At 40.6% G+C, this 17439-nt stretch overlaps 1 protein-coding gene across 1 annotated transcript in view; it reads left to right on the forward strand.

The window, feature by feature from the left end:
• The window catches only part of ptpn4a (protein tyrosine phosphatase non-receptor type 4a), a 189445-nt gene that overhangs the window by 56367 nt on the left and 115639 nt on the right, over nt 1–17439 (forward strand). The gene's annotated exons all lie outside the window — the stretch shown is intronic.

Genomic DNA, 17439 nt, shown 5'->3' on the forward strand with positions numbered 1-17439 from the left:
TCCATTTTCCTGTGACGTCACACAGTGAAGCCAACACAAACAAACATGGCGGAAAGAACAGCGAGCTATAGCGACATTAGCTCGGACTCAGACTCAGATTTCAGCGGTTTAAGCGATTCAACAGATTACGAATGTATTGAAACGGATGGTTGTAGTGTGGAGGCAGGTAGCGAAAACAAAATTGAAGAAGAAACTGAAGCTATTGAGCTATATCGGTTTGAACCGTATGCAAGCGAAACCGACAAACGACACGACAGCCAGCGACACGGGAGAAAGCGAGGACGAATTCGGCGATCGCCTTCTAACCAACGATTGGTATGTGTTTGTTTGGCATTAAAGGAAACTAACAACTATGAACTAGGTTTACAGCATATGAAATACATTTGGCAACAACATGCACTTTGAGAGTGCAGACAGCCCAATTTTCATCAATTAATATATTCTGTAGACATACCCTCATGTCAGCAGGCCAGGGAAGCTAAGGTCGATATTCTTCTCTTGATCATCTTCGGGACGGTGTGAGCCAAGACATCCAGGGGGGTTTAGCTCGCTCGTCTGCGGGAACAAACTGCCGCCATTGCTTGCCGTGCTACCGAGGTCCTTTGTCCCTGAATCCCTGATCACACACTCCGGCAGATTCAATGGGGGTCTGGCGGCAGATTTCTTTGACTTTATCGTTGGAAATGCATCTGCTTTGAGTGTCGCAGGATATCCACACATTCTTGCCATCTCTGTCGTAGCATAGCTTTCGTCGGTAAAGTGTGCGGAACAAACGTCCAATTTCTTGCCACTTTCGCATCTTTGGGCCACTGGTGCACCTTGAATCCGTCCCTGTTCGTGTTGTTACACCCTCCGACAACACACCGACGAGGCATGATGTCTCCAAGGTACGGAAAACAGCCGAAAAAACGGAAAATAACAGAGCTGATTAGAACGGCATTTAATTCGCCAAACGTCACCCATTTAAAGTTCGGAAATCGGTTAAAAAAATATATGGTCTTTTTTTCTGCAACATCAAGGTATATATTGACGCTTACATAGGTCTGGTGATAATGTTCCCCTTTAACAAAACCTTTCTACATATAAAGTGCAACATTTCTACATATAATGTGCAACATGAAACTGCTTCAAGTTGTTGCTCAGATTAAATAAAATGACAAAACTTTTCTTCTACATACAAAAAGTGCAACATTAAACAATTTCAAGTCAACTCAGCCTCAGATTAACCCTGGTGACTTTCACTCAATTTTCATGTTTTTTGCCAGAAAAATCAGTTGATCCACATTGTCTGCAGAAAGAGCAGACCTGTTTGCAGATACAATGTTTCCAGCTGTGAAAAAAACCCTTTCACTGTGCACGAAGCTAGCAGGTATGGCGAGGTAGTGCCTGGCTAACTTGGTAGTAAGAGGATATACGGGCTCATTGTTCTTCCACCATAGAAGTGGGTCAAAATCTAGTTTTTAATGCAATATGGTCTTAAATCTGCTGCTATAAAAACATTTGTTATTGCTTTAGCCCTGCCTGACTCGCCGAGGAGAAGCTGCTTGAATGCGGTGGGAGCTGTGTTTGTTCGTCTTTCTCTTCGTTGAAGCGATGTTATCCATTGTTGTATCGCACCGCAAAGCCGAAGTGTTCCCAAACGGGAGATCTTAACGAGGCAAGAGGGTCTTCCAGCTCTGGCTTTTGCATGTTGTAGTAGCCCGGTGTTGTGCCTCAGTGTGCATTGTTTACACAACGTGCGGTGCGCTACTTAATATGTTCGTGTGGAAACTCGTTCGGTACACCTCTGAACTGAACCCCTTGTACCGAAACGGTTCAATACAAATACACGTACCGTTACACCCTTATCTACATAGCGTGTAATCCTGGTGCTTTGGTCAAAATGTTGCATAGATAATTTTTTGCAGACTACGTTCTCCAGCTGCATTCTGACTGTCTTTTCAGGATGCGCCGTTTTGTTGGCGGTCTTATGGTGCCTTCCACTTCTACTGGGAAGTCGGAATTTCCGAGTTCCTAGTCGAATTTTGACTGTAACGCCCCTTGAGGTCGCTTTTCCAACTCGGAAAGTCAGAGCATTCTCACTAGTTGGTTTTAAATATGGCTGCTCTGGATGTAAACAATGATATCCGTTATTAGCACTTCTGATTAGGTTATAACAGTGTTTTTCAACCTTTTTTGAGGCATGGCAGAAAACGTTAAAAAATTAAACTCCACCACGCCTTATTTTGAGTTGATTGTGTTTTCCTGTGTGTAGTGCTTTAGTTCTTGTCTTGCGCTCCTGTTTTGGTGGCCCTTCCTGTTTTGTTGGTGTTTTCCTGTAGCAGTTTCATGTCTTCCTTTGAGCGATATTCCCCGCATCTACTTTGTTTTAGCAAGAAAGACTATTTAAGTTCTTCTTTGTGTGGACATTATTGATTGTCATGTTATGTACGGATGTACTTTTTGGACGCCGTAAGTCGTCCAGCATTTTGTTTCCGTTTACTTTGTAGCCAGTTCAGTTTTACTTTCGTTTTTGCATAGCCATTGCCTTTTCCTTTACCTTTCCTTTTTGTGCATTTTTGGTTTAAGCGTTACATACCTGGTCTGCATATTGGGATCACAACAAACCATCCTCGTCTCGTCTCATTCGACCCATTCCGACGTTTACAAAGCAATTAACTGCCTGCTGCCACCTACTGACTTGGAGTATTACGTGGTTACCCTGCCGAGCTCTACACGGCACAGACACTAAGCAACGGCACATTATTTGCAGCTTATAATTACTGATTTTTTTGGATCAATTAGGTGAAGTTACATCATTTCCCACGGCACACCAGTGGTTGAAAAACACTGGGTTAGAAAAGCTCTTTGTGGTTGCATGGTAATGGCTTACGAAACGTCTTTTTAAAAATAGATTCTTAGTCAATAAAATAGTATTTACATTTTTTTTTAAATACATTTTTGAAAAAAATCAGCACCTCCAAGTCCGAGTCCATGGTTCTCGCCCGGAAAAGTGTGGAGTGCCATCTCCGGGTTGGGGAGGAGTTCTTGCCCCAAGTGGAGGAGTTCAAGTACCTCGGAGTCTTGTTCACGAGTGAGGGAAGAGTGGATCGTGAGATCGACAGGCGGATCGGTGCGGCGTCTTCAGTAATGCGGACGCTGTATCGATCCGTTGTGGTGAAGAAGGAGCTGAGCCGGAAGGCAAAGCTCTCAATTTACCGGTCGATCTACGTTCCCATCCTCACCTATGATCATGAGCTTTGGGTTATGACTGAAAGGACAAGATCACGGGTACAAGCGGCCGAAATGAGTTTCCTCCGCCGGGTGGCTTGGCTCTCCCTTAGAGATAGGGTGAGAAGCTCTGCCATCCAGGGGGAGCTCAAAGTAAAGCCGCTGCTCCTCCACATGGAGAGGAGCCAGATGAGGTGGTTCGGGCATCTGGTCAGGATGCCACCCGAACGCCTCCCTAGGGAGGTGTTTAGAGCACGTCCGACCGGTAGGAGGCCGCGGGGAAGACCCAGGACACGTTGGGAAGACTATGTCTCCCGGCTGGCCTGGGAACGCCTCGGGGTCCCACAGGAAGAGCTGGACGAAGTGGCTGGGGAGAGGGAAGTCTGGGCTTCCCTGCTTAGGCTGCTGCCCCCGCGACCCGACCTCGGATAAGCGGAAGAAGATGGATGGATGGATGGATGGTCATTTTTGAAAAGTACGAATTGATTTAGAATTGAAATTTCTAAGAATAGCGATTCGAATGTGAATAGTTTTTTGGTTCATCCCTAATATTTGGTATAACAACAATAATATGGGGATAATAGTACTTTACTGGGTAATACACAACTTTGAAATGTGTGTGTTCATAATACACTCTGCTGTGGGCATTGTGGTGTGGTCGGTGGGCATGGCGTTGTGAGCGTGTTTTAGCTCTGTATTTATATGAGCGTCTTCCCGCAGACCGGAAAGGTTGTAGGGATGTCTGTGTTTAGGATAAGCTGGGAGAGATGGAGGAGTCCACTGGTGAACAAGACTGACGGTTTTTGGGGCACACAAAGAGAGACACACACAAAAGTACATTCCTGCCAGTTTGTAAGCTCTGCAGGAAGCAATAATGTTAGCGTGCATCCGGCACACCAGAGTCTCCACTCTGGGGAATGTGGCTGTGCTCTCCAGCTCAGCAGAGCAAGGAGGAGACCACAGCAGAGCACAAAATGTTAAGAATAGAATTGATTTGCATGCAAAAAAAAAAAAAAAAGAGTATCTGTAAATTAATCATATGATGATAATAAAATGCAAACCAATTCTTAATTTAAGAGGAAATACTTTTTAAAGTCTTCTATAAAGTGGTACCTCTATGACTAGAGATGTTCCGATCTAGATTTTGTGTTGCCGATACCATACCTGCCAACTACTCCGGTTTTCCCGTAATTAGTACGGTTTTCATCAACCTATTCCGGGTTACGGTTGCAGTGATAAAAAATACAGTTTTTCATTAATTAAATTATTTTTTTTTTTTTTAAGTTTTATTCACGAAATCGCGTAACAATCACAATCGACACTGCTTCCCGTAACTTCCTATCGATCCATTCCGAATGCCATCCGCGAGGCTATTTATAGCACCGCTGCCAAGCACGAGGCACCTGTTGCCCATTGTTTCCAAACGAGCGAACGATCATGGAATCAGCCGGAGAAAAATCGCAAACGAGTCTTAAACCGAAAAGAAAACTGCAGTCATTCCGTGAAGAATATTCAAAAGCCTATCCGGGAATAATTATCCGTTCCAAAAAGGGTGAAAACTACGCGAATTGCACCTTGTGCAGACAAGATTTTTCGATCGGACACGGAGGAATTAGCGATGTAAAAGACCACGTTGGGACAAAAAAACACAAGTCTAATGCCGTTGCTAAATTTGGATTTTAGCCACAAAAAGGTAATGACACCAATGTTATCTATTGGAATTGTTTAGTTCTGTTATACTGTTAAAAGTGTTTATACTATTTATGCTTTCAAGTCCAAGTTGAAGAAATCTTGTTAAATGTTGACAGCATAACTACCAAAATACAGAAGTATGTCCTTAATATTTTTGCAGTGCTATTTCTGTTGAAAAGTTAAAATGATTACATTAGAGATGTGATGTGCCACTTTTCAAGTGTCTGATGGCTTAAATTCATTTTCATTAATTTTCATATTTGGAATTCTTTTGAAAGGCTTACAAAAAAACTACATTTGAATTGTAATTCCATGCTATTGACAGGACTATTAATTTTAATGAAGTTAGCTTACCATGTTTACAGTATGATAATTGTGATAGAAATGTGAATTTTAGGCACAGAATATTTTTTACAATTGAACAAGGCAGTAGATTATACAAGCTTGGACAGAAAGTTAATAATGACACCAATTGTTTTTTTAATGGAATTGTTTAGTACTGTTTTACCATTTGTTTACTGTAAAAAGTGTTTATACTGTTTATACTTTCAATTAACAAATTGAAGTCTTGTGAAAGGTTGACAGGATAACTGGCATTAACTGTCAAAATAATTTCAAACTATTGAAGTTAGCTTACAGAATAAACATGTCAATCAACCCATATGATTTTTGCTGTAATATTTTTGTTTTGAAAAGTCACTGTGACTGATAGAAAAGTGATGGTTTTAGCAACATTTTAACCTGTCTGAATGCAATCAATCATTTTGTGTCGGGGGGATTCGCCCCCCTGAACCCCCCACCAGGACTTTGTCCTGGACCTACCAAGGCCTGTGGCCCCTGGACCCTGGCTACTAGGTTTTTCTGATTTCAAAAGTTGGCAGGTATGCAATACCGATCATTTATGAGCGAGATCGGCTGATACCGATCACGTGTATTAAAGCTGTTTGCAACTTGTTCAGTTACATTTTTCAAAGCAAAAAATATGACAACACCATTGGCTTTAACAGCACATTTTTTTATAATTACCGTATTTTCCAGACTACAAAGCCCACTTAAAATACCTTTTTTCCCCTCAAAACTCAACAGTGTGCCTTATAACCCGGTGTGCCTAATGTACGGAATAATTCTGCTTTTGCTTACCGACCTCGAAGCGATTTTATTTGGTACATGGTGTAATGATAAGTGTGACCAGTAGATGGCAGTCAAACATAAGAGATATGTGTAGACTGCAATATGGCAGTCAGACATAAGAGATAGGTGTAGACTGCAATATGACTCAAGTAAACAACACCAACATTTTATATGTTCCATTGAAAATATAGAACATTACACACGGCGCTCACGACTTTGGTAAGCTATGAAGCCGCACTTACCAAATTTTCCGTACTATAAGGCGCACTTGAAATCCTTTTTTTCCCTCAAAAGTCGACAGTGCGCCTTATAACCCGATGCGCCTAATGTACGGAATAATTCTGGTTTTGCTTACCGACCTCGAAGCAATTTTATTTGGTACATGGTGTAATGATAAGTGTGACCAGTAGATGGCAGTCAAAGATAAGCGATATGTGTAGACTGCAATATGATGGCAATATGACTCAAGTAAACAACACCAACATTTTATATGTTCCGTTGAAAGTTTAGAACATCCCACACGGCGCTCAAAGATCTTATCAAAATGTTTTAGTACGACTTTGGTAAGCTATGAAGCCACACCGCTTGATGGATTGTACTGTGCTTCAACATAGGAGTATTATTATGGTGTGTGTATAAGGTAAGACATATTATCTAGCGTTTTGTTTCGCAATATTATGCAAAACCAACTTTTCTTACTACACCGTAGTCGATAAGCTTCTTCTTTTTCTCGATCTTCTTGTTATGTGACATTCATCCTCCGCTGTTGCCATTTCTAATATAAAGCAGTGTAAAGTTCTTACTTTTATCTGCCATGAAAGCGCTAAAACATACCGGTGTAGTGACTTTACATTATTCACCCAAGGAACTTTAGTTATTGGAGAGTTGCGGTGGAACGTTTTTTCACGGGACACATTTCTTCCAACTCCCGTCCTTGCACGCTACACCGCTACAACAAAGATGACGGGGAGAAGACGCTGCCAAAGGTGAGCCACGTAAATAAGACCGCCCACAAAACGGTGCATCCGGAAGCGACTGTCAGAAAGCGGCTTGAAGATGATCTGTAAAACATCATCTATCCAACATTTTGACCAAAGAACCACCATTACATGTTATGTAGACCACGAGGAAGTGTTTTACATTTAGAAAAAAATATAATAATATGGCTCATTTAATGCGCCTTATAATCTGGTGAACCTTATATAAAGTTAGTTAAAGTACCAATAATAGTCACACACACACTAGGTGTGGTGAAATGTGTCCTCTGCATTTGACCCATCCCCTTGTTCACCCCCTGGGAGGTGAGGGGAGCAGTGGGCAGCAGCGGTGGCCGCGCCCAGGAATCATTTTTGGTGATTTAACCCCCCAATTCCAACCCTTGATGCCGAGTGCCAAGCAGGGAGGTAATGGGTCCCATTTTTATAGTCTTTGGTATAACTCGGCCGGGGTTTGAACTCACAACCTACACTCTAACCACAAGGCCACTGAGCAGGTGGATATGAAAATAGACCGAAAATAGCTGTTTCAAGATGCACATAAAGGAGGCACTTGAAAAAAAATGGGCTGCATGGTCGAGTGGCCAAAAAGTTCAATTTTGGTCTCATCACTCCAAATGACTTTGTTCCAGAAGTTTTGAGGCTCGTCTCTGTGCTGTTTGGCGTAATGTAAGCGGGATACTTTGTGACATTTGCGCAGAAATGGCTTTCTTCTGGCGACTCGAACCATGCAGCCCATTTTTCTTCAAGTGCCTCCTTATTGTGCATCTTGAAACAGCCACACCACAATTTTTCAGAGAGTCCTGTATTTCAGCTGAAGTTATTTGTGGATTTTTCTTTGCATCTCGAACAATTTTCCTGGCAGTTGTGGCTGAAATCTTTGCTGGTCTACCTGAATCCCTCATTTTCCACTTCTTAATCAGCGTTTGAACACTGCTAATTGGCATTCTCAATTCTTTGGATATCTTTTTATACCCCTTTCCTGTTTTGTGCAGTTCAATTACCTTTTCTCGCAGATCCATTGACAATTCCTTTGCCTTCCCCATGACTCAGAATCCAGAAACATTGGATGAAAGATGCAATAGTCTGTCAGAAGCCCAGACACTCACTGACCTTTTATACACACACACATTAATTACAAACAAACAGGTCACAGGTGAGGATTGGAACCTTGATTAGCCATTCAAACCTGTTTGTGTCAACTTTTGTGCATGTTATCGGATCAAAGTCACTGGGGTATGTAAACTTTGGATCAGGGTCATTTGGGTACTTTCTTTTGTCATTTTGATTTAAAAAGAGTAAACACAGTTGTTTGCCAATAAATAGCGTCACACAACCATTAAGCATGAGTGGAAGAAAGTTTTTTGTGTTATCATTCATATTCTCTGAAGAATGGCCAAGAAATCATAAATTCTCCCAGGGTATGTAAACTTATGAGCACGACTGTAAGTTAAAGTTGGTATAAACAAGTAACGCTGAGTGGAAAAGTACCAAATTTTACCCACAATGTGCGACTTTAGGTGCATTAAAAAAAACCAGTAGGCGTTCTTTTAATATTTAGGGCCCGCATGGCCCATTGCATAAGGACTCCCACAGGGAGTCCTTATGCAATGGGACATAAGGACCTATTGAATTTGTAAGGTTTTATTCTTTATTCTTTATTCTTCCGCCGCCACATTAAACTGTAATTTGACCCACTTAACATGCTTCAAAACTCACCATATTTGACCCACACATCAGGACCTGCGAAAATTGCCTTTTTTAAAAAAAAAAAAAACCCACAAAACTCAAAATTGCGCTCTAGCGCCCCCTAGGAAAAAAAAAACTAGACTGCCTGTAACTCCCACTAGGAAGGTCGGAGAGACATGAAACAAAAACCTCTATGTAGGTCTGACTTAGACTTACATTTCATAATAGTACATTCTCGGGCTAAAATCAACAGGAAGTTGGCAATTCCCCCTTCAAGACAAAAAAGTACTAAAAACAGTCACTTTTGCCTCTTTGAGCTGTAATTTGACCCCCTTAACATGCTTCAAAACTCACCAAACTGAACGCACACATCAGGACTGGCAAAAATTGTGATCTAATAAAAAAACCTAACCCCAAATCTCAAAATTGTGCTCTAGCGCAATTTTTTAATAAAACGCACAAAAAACTGCTCCTCGGATGAAAAAACTGACAAAACTGCCTGTAACTCCCACTGGGAAGGTCAGAGAGACATGAAACAAAAACCTCTATGTAGGTCTCACTTAGGCCTACATTTAATAAACTAACAACCCCCAGCAAAAATCAACAGGAAGTTTGCTATTCCCCCTTCAAAACAAAATTTTTGTAAAAAACGGTCACCTTTCTTCAAAATCTATCTCCTCTGAGCGCGTTTGTCATTTCGGCTTCAAACTAACACAGGAGAGAGATTAAACCCTTGTGTATAAAATAACAGAACAGCGTTTTAATTCCTGCTCCGGTTTTGATTTTATGACCCTTCAAAGACCCGCTGCGCTGATGCTGCTGCGCTGCTGTTTTTTTAAGATGGCTGCTTAAAAGCAGGAAGCACCAGCGTGCCTACACAATGCAGACAAGGTAGGTACACTACACAAAAGTATTGGGACGCTTATGACTACCACCGGACAAAAGTATTGGGACACTTAGGCCGAAAACTGGACAAAAGTATTGGGACACTTAGGCCGAAAACTGGACAAAAGTATTGGGACACTTGGGACTACAACTTGCCAAAAGTATTGGGACACTTAGGACTACAACTTGCCAAAAGTATTGGGACACTTGGGACTAAAACTGGACAAAAGTATTGGGACACTTAGGACTAGCACCTGCCAAATACGCGGGCCCGACCAACGCTGCTTGCAGCTTTAATTTGTGTTTGTTTCAGTCAGCACACCGATTTGTACAGAACACACTCTTCAGTATCTACTTCCCCAGTGTGTGATGCATTTTTCTTAAGTGGGACGGCACAAAACTGTTCGGACAGGAAGAGAGCAGTGAGGGCGAAGCAGCCTGTGGGGACAGTCTGTGTGTCAGACCTCATCATTCATGCATCCCGCTGTGAGCCAGTGATAGGAGACTGTCCCCTCTTCCATCTCTTCCATCGCTGCCTTGCTCTCTTCCCACTGCTCTGTGCTCTCGCCACGCTCTCAGTGGCGTCATCTGCACGTGTCTGTGTTTGCATGTGCCTTCGCCTTCACAATATAGCTGTGTGTGTGCGTGTGTGTGTTCTTGTATTTCCACCCTTCTTGAGACATCAACGAGAAAAAGTACCTTCCATATGAGGAGGTGTGAACAAGTTAGGACATAAATCATGGTCCCAATACGGAAAACCATTGCATCTAATAAAGAATGTCTCATTTGCACCCCTAGTGGTGAAATCTATCAAAATTAGGGTGGTCCCAAAAAGGAGGAATTTTTCAAATTGACTGTGTCTGTTTTTAAAAGTGTGTAACAAATGTGTGTAAAAAATTTGAAGTGCTCCCCTTCTGGTCAACATATGTAATAAGTGTGTGTAAGAAATTTAAATGTGCCCCCTTTGGCCAAAATTACTAAAAATAAATACATAAATATGTATATAGAGACATAATGTACTAACTTGAAGTAAATAATGAAGATTAAAAAACAATTACAAACAAACAAACAAAATAACTAAAAGCTTACCTTTTTTATATGACTAGTATGTATATATTATTAATCTTTATATATCTACAAAGGGTGGTTTTTCGGAGGTGTCAAGAAGGTAACAAATACAAGAATGTGTGTGTGCGCGCGTCAACAAACTGAACATATTCATCACGCTAAACAAAATGCTTAATTTGCATTTAAATTTGAAAACTGTCAACTGAAAAAAGTAATGTTAAATATTAAAGATGTCCGATAATAGCTTTTTTGTCGATATTCCGATATTGTCCAACTCTTAATTACCGATTCCGATATCAACCGATACCGATATATACAGTCGTGGAATTAACACATTATTATGCCTAATTTTGTTGTGATGCCCCGCTGGACGCATTAAACAATGTAACAAGGTTTTCCAAAATAAATCAACTCAAGTTATGGGAGAAAAATGCCATATTAATTATTGAAGTCACAAAGTGCATTATTTTTTTTAACATGCCTCAAAACAGCAGCCTGGAATTTGGGATATGCTCTCCCTGAGAGAGCATGAGGAGGTTGAGGTGGGCGGGGTTGGGGGGTGGGTGGCGGGGGGTGTATATTGTAGCGTCCCAGAAGAGTTAGTGCTGCAAGGGGTTCTGGGTAGTTGTTCTGTTGTGTTTATGTTGTGTTACGGTGCGGATGTTCTCCCGAAATGTGTTTGTCATTCTTGTTTGGTGTGGGTTCACAGTGTGGCGTTTTAAAAAGTCATAAATTGTACTTTTTGAAACAGATACCGATAATTTCCGATATTACATTTTAAAGCATTTATCGACATCTCTATTAAATATTAATGTATCCCTTAAATTTCACATTGTTTTCTGCATGTAAAGTTATGAGTGTTGGAATGTTCCGATCGAGGTTTTCATCCATGAGGTGGGCCGATACCGATCACATGTATCAAATAAATTCATGGAAGTTTATGGTGAGTGTTATTTTATTACCGTATTTTTCAGACCATAGGCCGCACTGCATTATAGGGCACATTGCCAATGAGCGGGTCTATTTTCAAACAAAAGGCTGATTATAAGGCGCATTAAAGGTCTCATATTAGGATTTTTCCCCCCTACATTTAAAACACTTCCTTGTGGTCTACATAACATGTAATGGTGGTTCTTTGGTCAAAATGTTGCATAGATTGTTTTACGGACCATTTTCAAGCCGCTTTCTGATCGTCTCTTTAGGAGGCATCGTTTTGTGGGCGGTCTTATTTACGTGCCTCGACTTCCACAGCGTCTTCTCCCCGCCATCTAGTTTTTAGCGCTTCCATAGCGAGTCTAGTGACAGATATATGTGAGAACTGTATGCTACTTTGTATTAGAAATTGCAACAGCGGAGGATGAATGCCCCACAACAAGAGGAAAGAGAAAAAGAAGGAGCTTATTGACTAAGATAGGGGATGCGCGCACATTTTCGGGATTTATGCAGATCCCAATTACACATCAAAGTTGGTTTTGCATAATATTGCATAATTTATACATATTATGCACACACCATAATACCTGTATGTTGCAGCACAGTACGTCTGACTATGTTAGCGTTAATGCTGTGCGTTCCATCAAGCGGTGCGGCTTCGTAGCTTGCCAAAATCGTACTAAAACATTTTGACAGATTTTTAAGCGCCGTGTGTAATGTTCTACAAAACCCAAAAACCAGTGAAGTTGGCACGTAGTGTAATTCGTAAATTAAAAACAGAATACAATGATTTGCAAATCCTTTTCGACTTATATTCAATTGAATGGACTGCAAAGACAAGATATTTAATGTTTGAACTGAGAAACATTTTTTTTTTTTTTTGCAAATAATCATTAACTTAGAATTTAATGGCAGCAACACATTGCAAAAAAGTTGGCACAGGGGCATTTTTACCACTGTGTTACATGGTCTTTCCTTTTAACAACACCCTGTAAACGTTTGGGAACTGAGGAGACCAATTTTTGAAGCTTTTCAGGTGGAATTATTTACCATTTTTGCTTGATGTACAGCTTAAGTTGTTCAACAGTCCGGGGGGTCTTCGTTGTGGTATTTTAGGCTTCATATTGCGCCACACATTTTCAATGGGAGACAGGTCTGGACTACAGGCAGGCCAGTCTAGTACCCGCACTTTTTTACTATGAAGCCACGCTGTTGTAACACGTTGCTTGGGATTGTCTTGCTAAAATAAGCAGGGGCGTCATTGATAACGCTGCTTGGATGGCAACATATGTTACTCCAAAACCTGTATCTACCTTTCAGCATTAATGGTGCCTCCACAGATGTGTAAGTTACCCATGGCTTGGGCACTAATACACCCCCATACCATCACAGATGCTGGCTTTTCAACTTTGCGCCGATAACAATCCGGATGGTTCTTTTCCTTTTTGTTCTGGAGGACACAACGTCCACAGTTTCCAAAAACAATTTGAAATGTGGACTCGTCCGACCACAGAACACTTTTGCACTTTGCATCAGTCCATCTTAGATGAGCTCGGGCCCAGGGAAGCCGGTGCCGTTTCTGGGTGTTGTTGATAAATGGCTTTTGCTTTGCATAGTAGAGTTTTAAATTGCACTTACAGATGTAGCTACAAACTGTAGTTACTGACAGTGGGTTTTCTGAAGTGTTCCTTAGCCCATGTGGTGATATCTTTGACACACTGATGTCACTTTTTGATGCAGTATAGCCTGAGGGATCCAAGGTCACGGGCATGCAATGTTACATGCAGTGATTTCTCCAGATTCTCTGAACCTTTTGATGATAATCTCTAAATTCCTTGCAATAGCTCGTTGAGAAATGTTGTTCTTAAACTGTTCGACAATTTGCTCACGCATTTGTTCACAAAATGGTGACCCTCGCCCCATCCTTGTTTGTGAATGACTGAGGAAAACACCAAAAAACTCCAAATAAGTCACAGCGTGATGTGACAGGTCGTGACACTTACTTTGAGACAAGAGCTATAGTGATGCATGGTTTGTTATGGTTTGAATTCATATCCAACAATTGCAACAATGACTTTTTACTGTCAATATCAACTACCGAGTTTACATTTTTTATGTTTTCTGCTGGTGGTGTGCCTCTGCATTTTCCAATGAACAAAAATGTGCCTTGGCTCCAAAAAGGTTGAAAAACACTGCAATAGACAATACAATTAAATCTCATATGCCCACAAATGTTTATGATTTCCAGACATTATAAAACCATGTCCCTCCCCTGGTTAGAAATGTTAGCGGAGGTATTTTAATTATGAGAAGGTGAGCTGTTGCACTTGTCTAAGATATATAGATGTGTAGTCTTTCCTCTTAACGCTGTAGGGGGAGGGGGATGCTGCAAGGATGTGCACTGACAAGCAGCTAACACATGCAGAGATCCATTCTGCATGCATAGTACAAAGTCTAATATGCTGGCAGAGCCCTTGGGACAAAGGCAGGCAGCTCCTGATGACAGAACCCCGCCTCTTAGGGGGATAATACAGTAGAGCTCTGGTCATGATGGATCACCTCGGCAGGAGATAAATAGAAAAGGCAAAAAAATACAATAAAGCTATGTCCACACAAAGACAAATGTCTGTGTGTATATCTTGGCTTCTCGTCCACATGCAAACATAGGCTTTAGTCCCTAAAAACTGAGCTTAGGGAAAACTCTGGCCAGAGTGGAGATTTACGAAACCTCCGGCTCATACTTGCCAACCTTGAGACCTCCGATTTCGGGGGGTGGGGGGCGTGGTCGGGGGTGGGGCGGGGGGCGTGGTTAAGATATATATATATATATATATATATATATATATATATATATATATAAGAAATACTTGACTTTCAGTGAATTCTAGCTATATATATTTTATTTATTTATTACATATATATATATATATATATATATATATATATATATATATATATATATATGTATGTATATATATGTATGTATATATATATATATATGTATATATATGTATATATATATATGTATATATATATATATATATATGTATATATATGTGTATATATATATATATATATATATATGTATATATATATATATATATATATATATATATGTATATATATGTATATATATATATATATATATATATATGTATGTATATATATATATATGTATGTATAAATAAATATAAGAAATACTTGAATTTCAGTGTTCATTTATTTACACATATACACACACATAACACTCATCTACTCATTGTTGAGTTAAGGGTTGAATTGTCCATCCTTGTTCTATTCTCTGTCACTATTTCAGAACACACACATTATACAAATATACATTATAAAATCAATAAGAAAACGGGAGCTCTAATTTGGGAGTCTGAATTCGGATCAGAAGTTCCTATATAAACATTGCGTACTCACGTCGCCTTTTTGTATTGATTACCGCAGCTGTGCACTGGATTCATTCACAAATACAAACTACAACTCACAAACACTAGAGTTAGGCTCCACCATCAGAATGTGTACTTAAACTTATAAAGATCACATGGATATTATTCAGTGAGTTGATTCACCAAAACTAACCTGTTATACAGGAGGAAAAAGCACACAGGACGTTTCAATTGTTCACAGACTGGTCGCGCTCATCAGAATGTCAAGACACTTCCGGTCTGCAGGTGATAGCATTCAATTGGGAAGAAACGCCCTACTGCCCCCTACTGACCAATGTGAATACTGATAAATGTGTAATGACAGCTCAAAAAACGAATTCAAACCACAAAATAAAATAAATAAATCAACACAAAAATGTGACACATTATGAGTGGGTCACATATGCATGTACAGTAGATGGCAGTATTGTCCTGTTTAAAAGTGTCACAACATTGCTGTTTACGGCAGACGAACTGCTTTACGGTAGACGGAAACTTGACTGCTGTTGTTGTGTGTTGTTACCGAGCTGGGAGGACGTTAATGAAACTGCCTAACAATAAACCCACATAAGAAACCAAGAACTCGCCCTCGATCATTAGCTGTTTATATTGTGGGAAAGCGCACGTGTGAACAGGCTGTCAACACGTCACTCAGGTCCGCATGGAGCTGGAGGGGGCGTGGCCTCCAGCTCCGCCTGAATTTCGGGAGATTTTCGGGAGAAATTTTGTCCCGGGAGGTTTTCGGGAGAGGCTCTGAATTTCGGGAGTCTCCCGGAAAATCCGGGAGGGTTGGCAAGTATGCTCCGGCTTCAGTGTTTGTGTATGGATGGGTGAAATGCAGATTTTTTGCTTTGTGTCATAAGCAGTGTTATGAAAATGACTTTTAAACAAGTAATTAATCGTAGTTACTCGTTACTTTACCAAAAAAGTAATGACATTTTTCGGACCATAGGGAGCACCGATGAATGGTCTATTTTTGATCTTTTTTCATATATAAGGCGCACCGGATTATAGGGCGCAATAAAGGAGTCCTATTATTATTATTTTTTTCTAAATGTAAAACACTTCCTTGTGGTATACATAACATGTAATGGTGGTTCTTTGGTCAAAATGTTGCATCGATGATGTTTTACAGATCATCTTCAAGCCGCTTTCTGACAGTCACTTCAGGATGCGCCGTTTTGTGGGCTGTCTTATTTACGTGGCTAACCTTCGGCAGCGTCTTCTCCCCGTCATCTTTGTTGTAGCGGTGTAGCGTGCAAGGACGGGAGTGGAAGAATTGTCAAAAGATGGAGCTAACTGTTTTAATGACATTCAGACTTTACTTCAATCAATAACGGAGCAGCATCTCCTCATCTGGAAACAACAACAAGGCCGGAAATGTGTTCCGGGAAAAACCGTCCGACCGGAACTCTCTAGTAACTAAATTTCCTTGGGTGAATAATGTAAACTCACTACACCGGTATGTTTTAGCGCTTTAATGGCGAGTTTACTGACAGATATAAGTAAGAACTTTACACTACTTTATATTACAAATGGCAACTGCGGAGGATGAATGTCCCATAACAAGAAGATAGAGAAAAAGAAGAAGCTTATCGACTACAGACTACAAAGGCGGACGCGCACAATTTTTCAGGATTTATGCAGATCCCAAATACAGATCAGCAGGTACCAGTAGGTAAGAAAAGTTGTTTTTGCATAATATTGCGAAACAAAACGCCAGATAATATGTCTGTGTGAGAACATTTTAACAAGAAATGGGCAACAAATTATGTTAGTATCTGCTTTTAAATATTTAGGATTTTTAATTGATGACCACTTGAGTTTTAAGGAGCACATTCAGTATGTTGTAAAAAAACTGAAACTTTTACTGGGATTTTATTATAGAAACAAGTCTTGCTTTTCTTTTACTGTGAAACCGAAATTGGTGGAAACAACCTTTTTACCTGTTATTGACTATGGAGATGTGTTGTACATGAATGCTACTGCTGGTTGTCTCCACAAGCTGGATAGTGTGTACCACGGGGCACTGAGATTCATCACCAACTGCGCTCCCCTTACTCACCATTGTGTGTTATACTCAATGGTTAACTGGAAATCTCAATGTGCCCGACTCCTCGATCGTTGGAATGTTTTTATCTACAAAACCATTCTGGGTATCACTCCATCTTATCTGTCTTGTCTTTTAACAAAGAAACAAGGAAGTCACAATCTTCGTTCAATGAATGTTCCGCAATTTGTCGTCCCCAATGTAAGAACTGAACTGGGCAAGAAAGCATTTAGGTTTTCAGCACCGAAGGCTTGGAATAACCTACATCCATCCATCCATCCATTTTCTACCGCTTATTCCCTTTGGGGTCGCGGGGGGCGCTGGAGCCTATCTCAGCTACAATCGGGCGGAA

The sequence above is a fragment of the Nerophis lumbriciformis genome, linkage group LG31, assembly GCF_033978685.3.
Source record: "Nerophis lumbriciformis linkage group LG31, RoL_Nlum_v2.1, whole genome shotgun sequence".
Lineage (NCBI taxonomy): Eukaryota > Metazoa > Chordata > Actinopteri > Syngnathiformes > Syngnathidae > Nerophis > Nerophis lumbriciformis.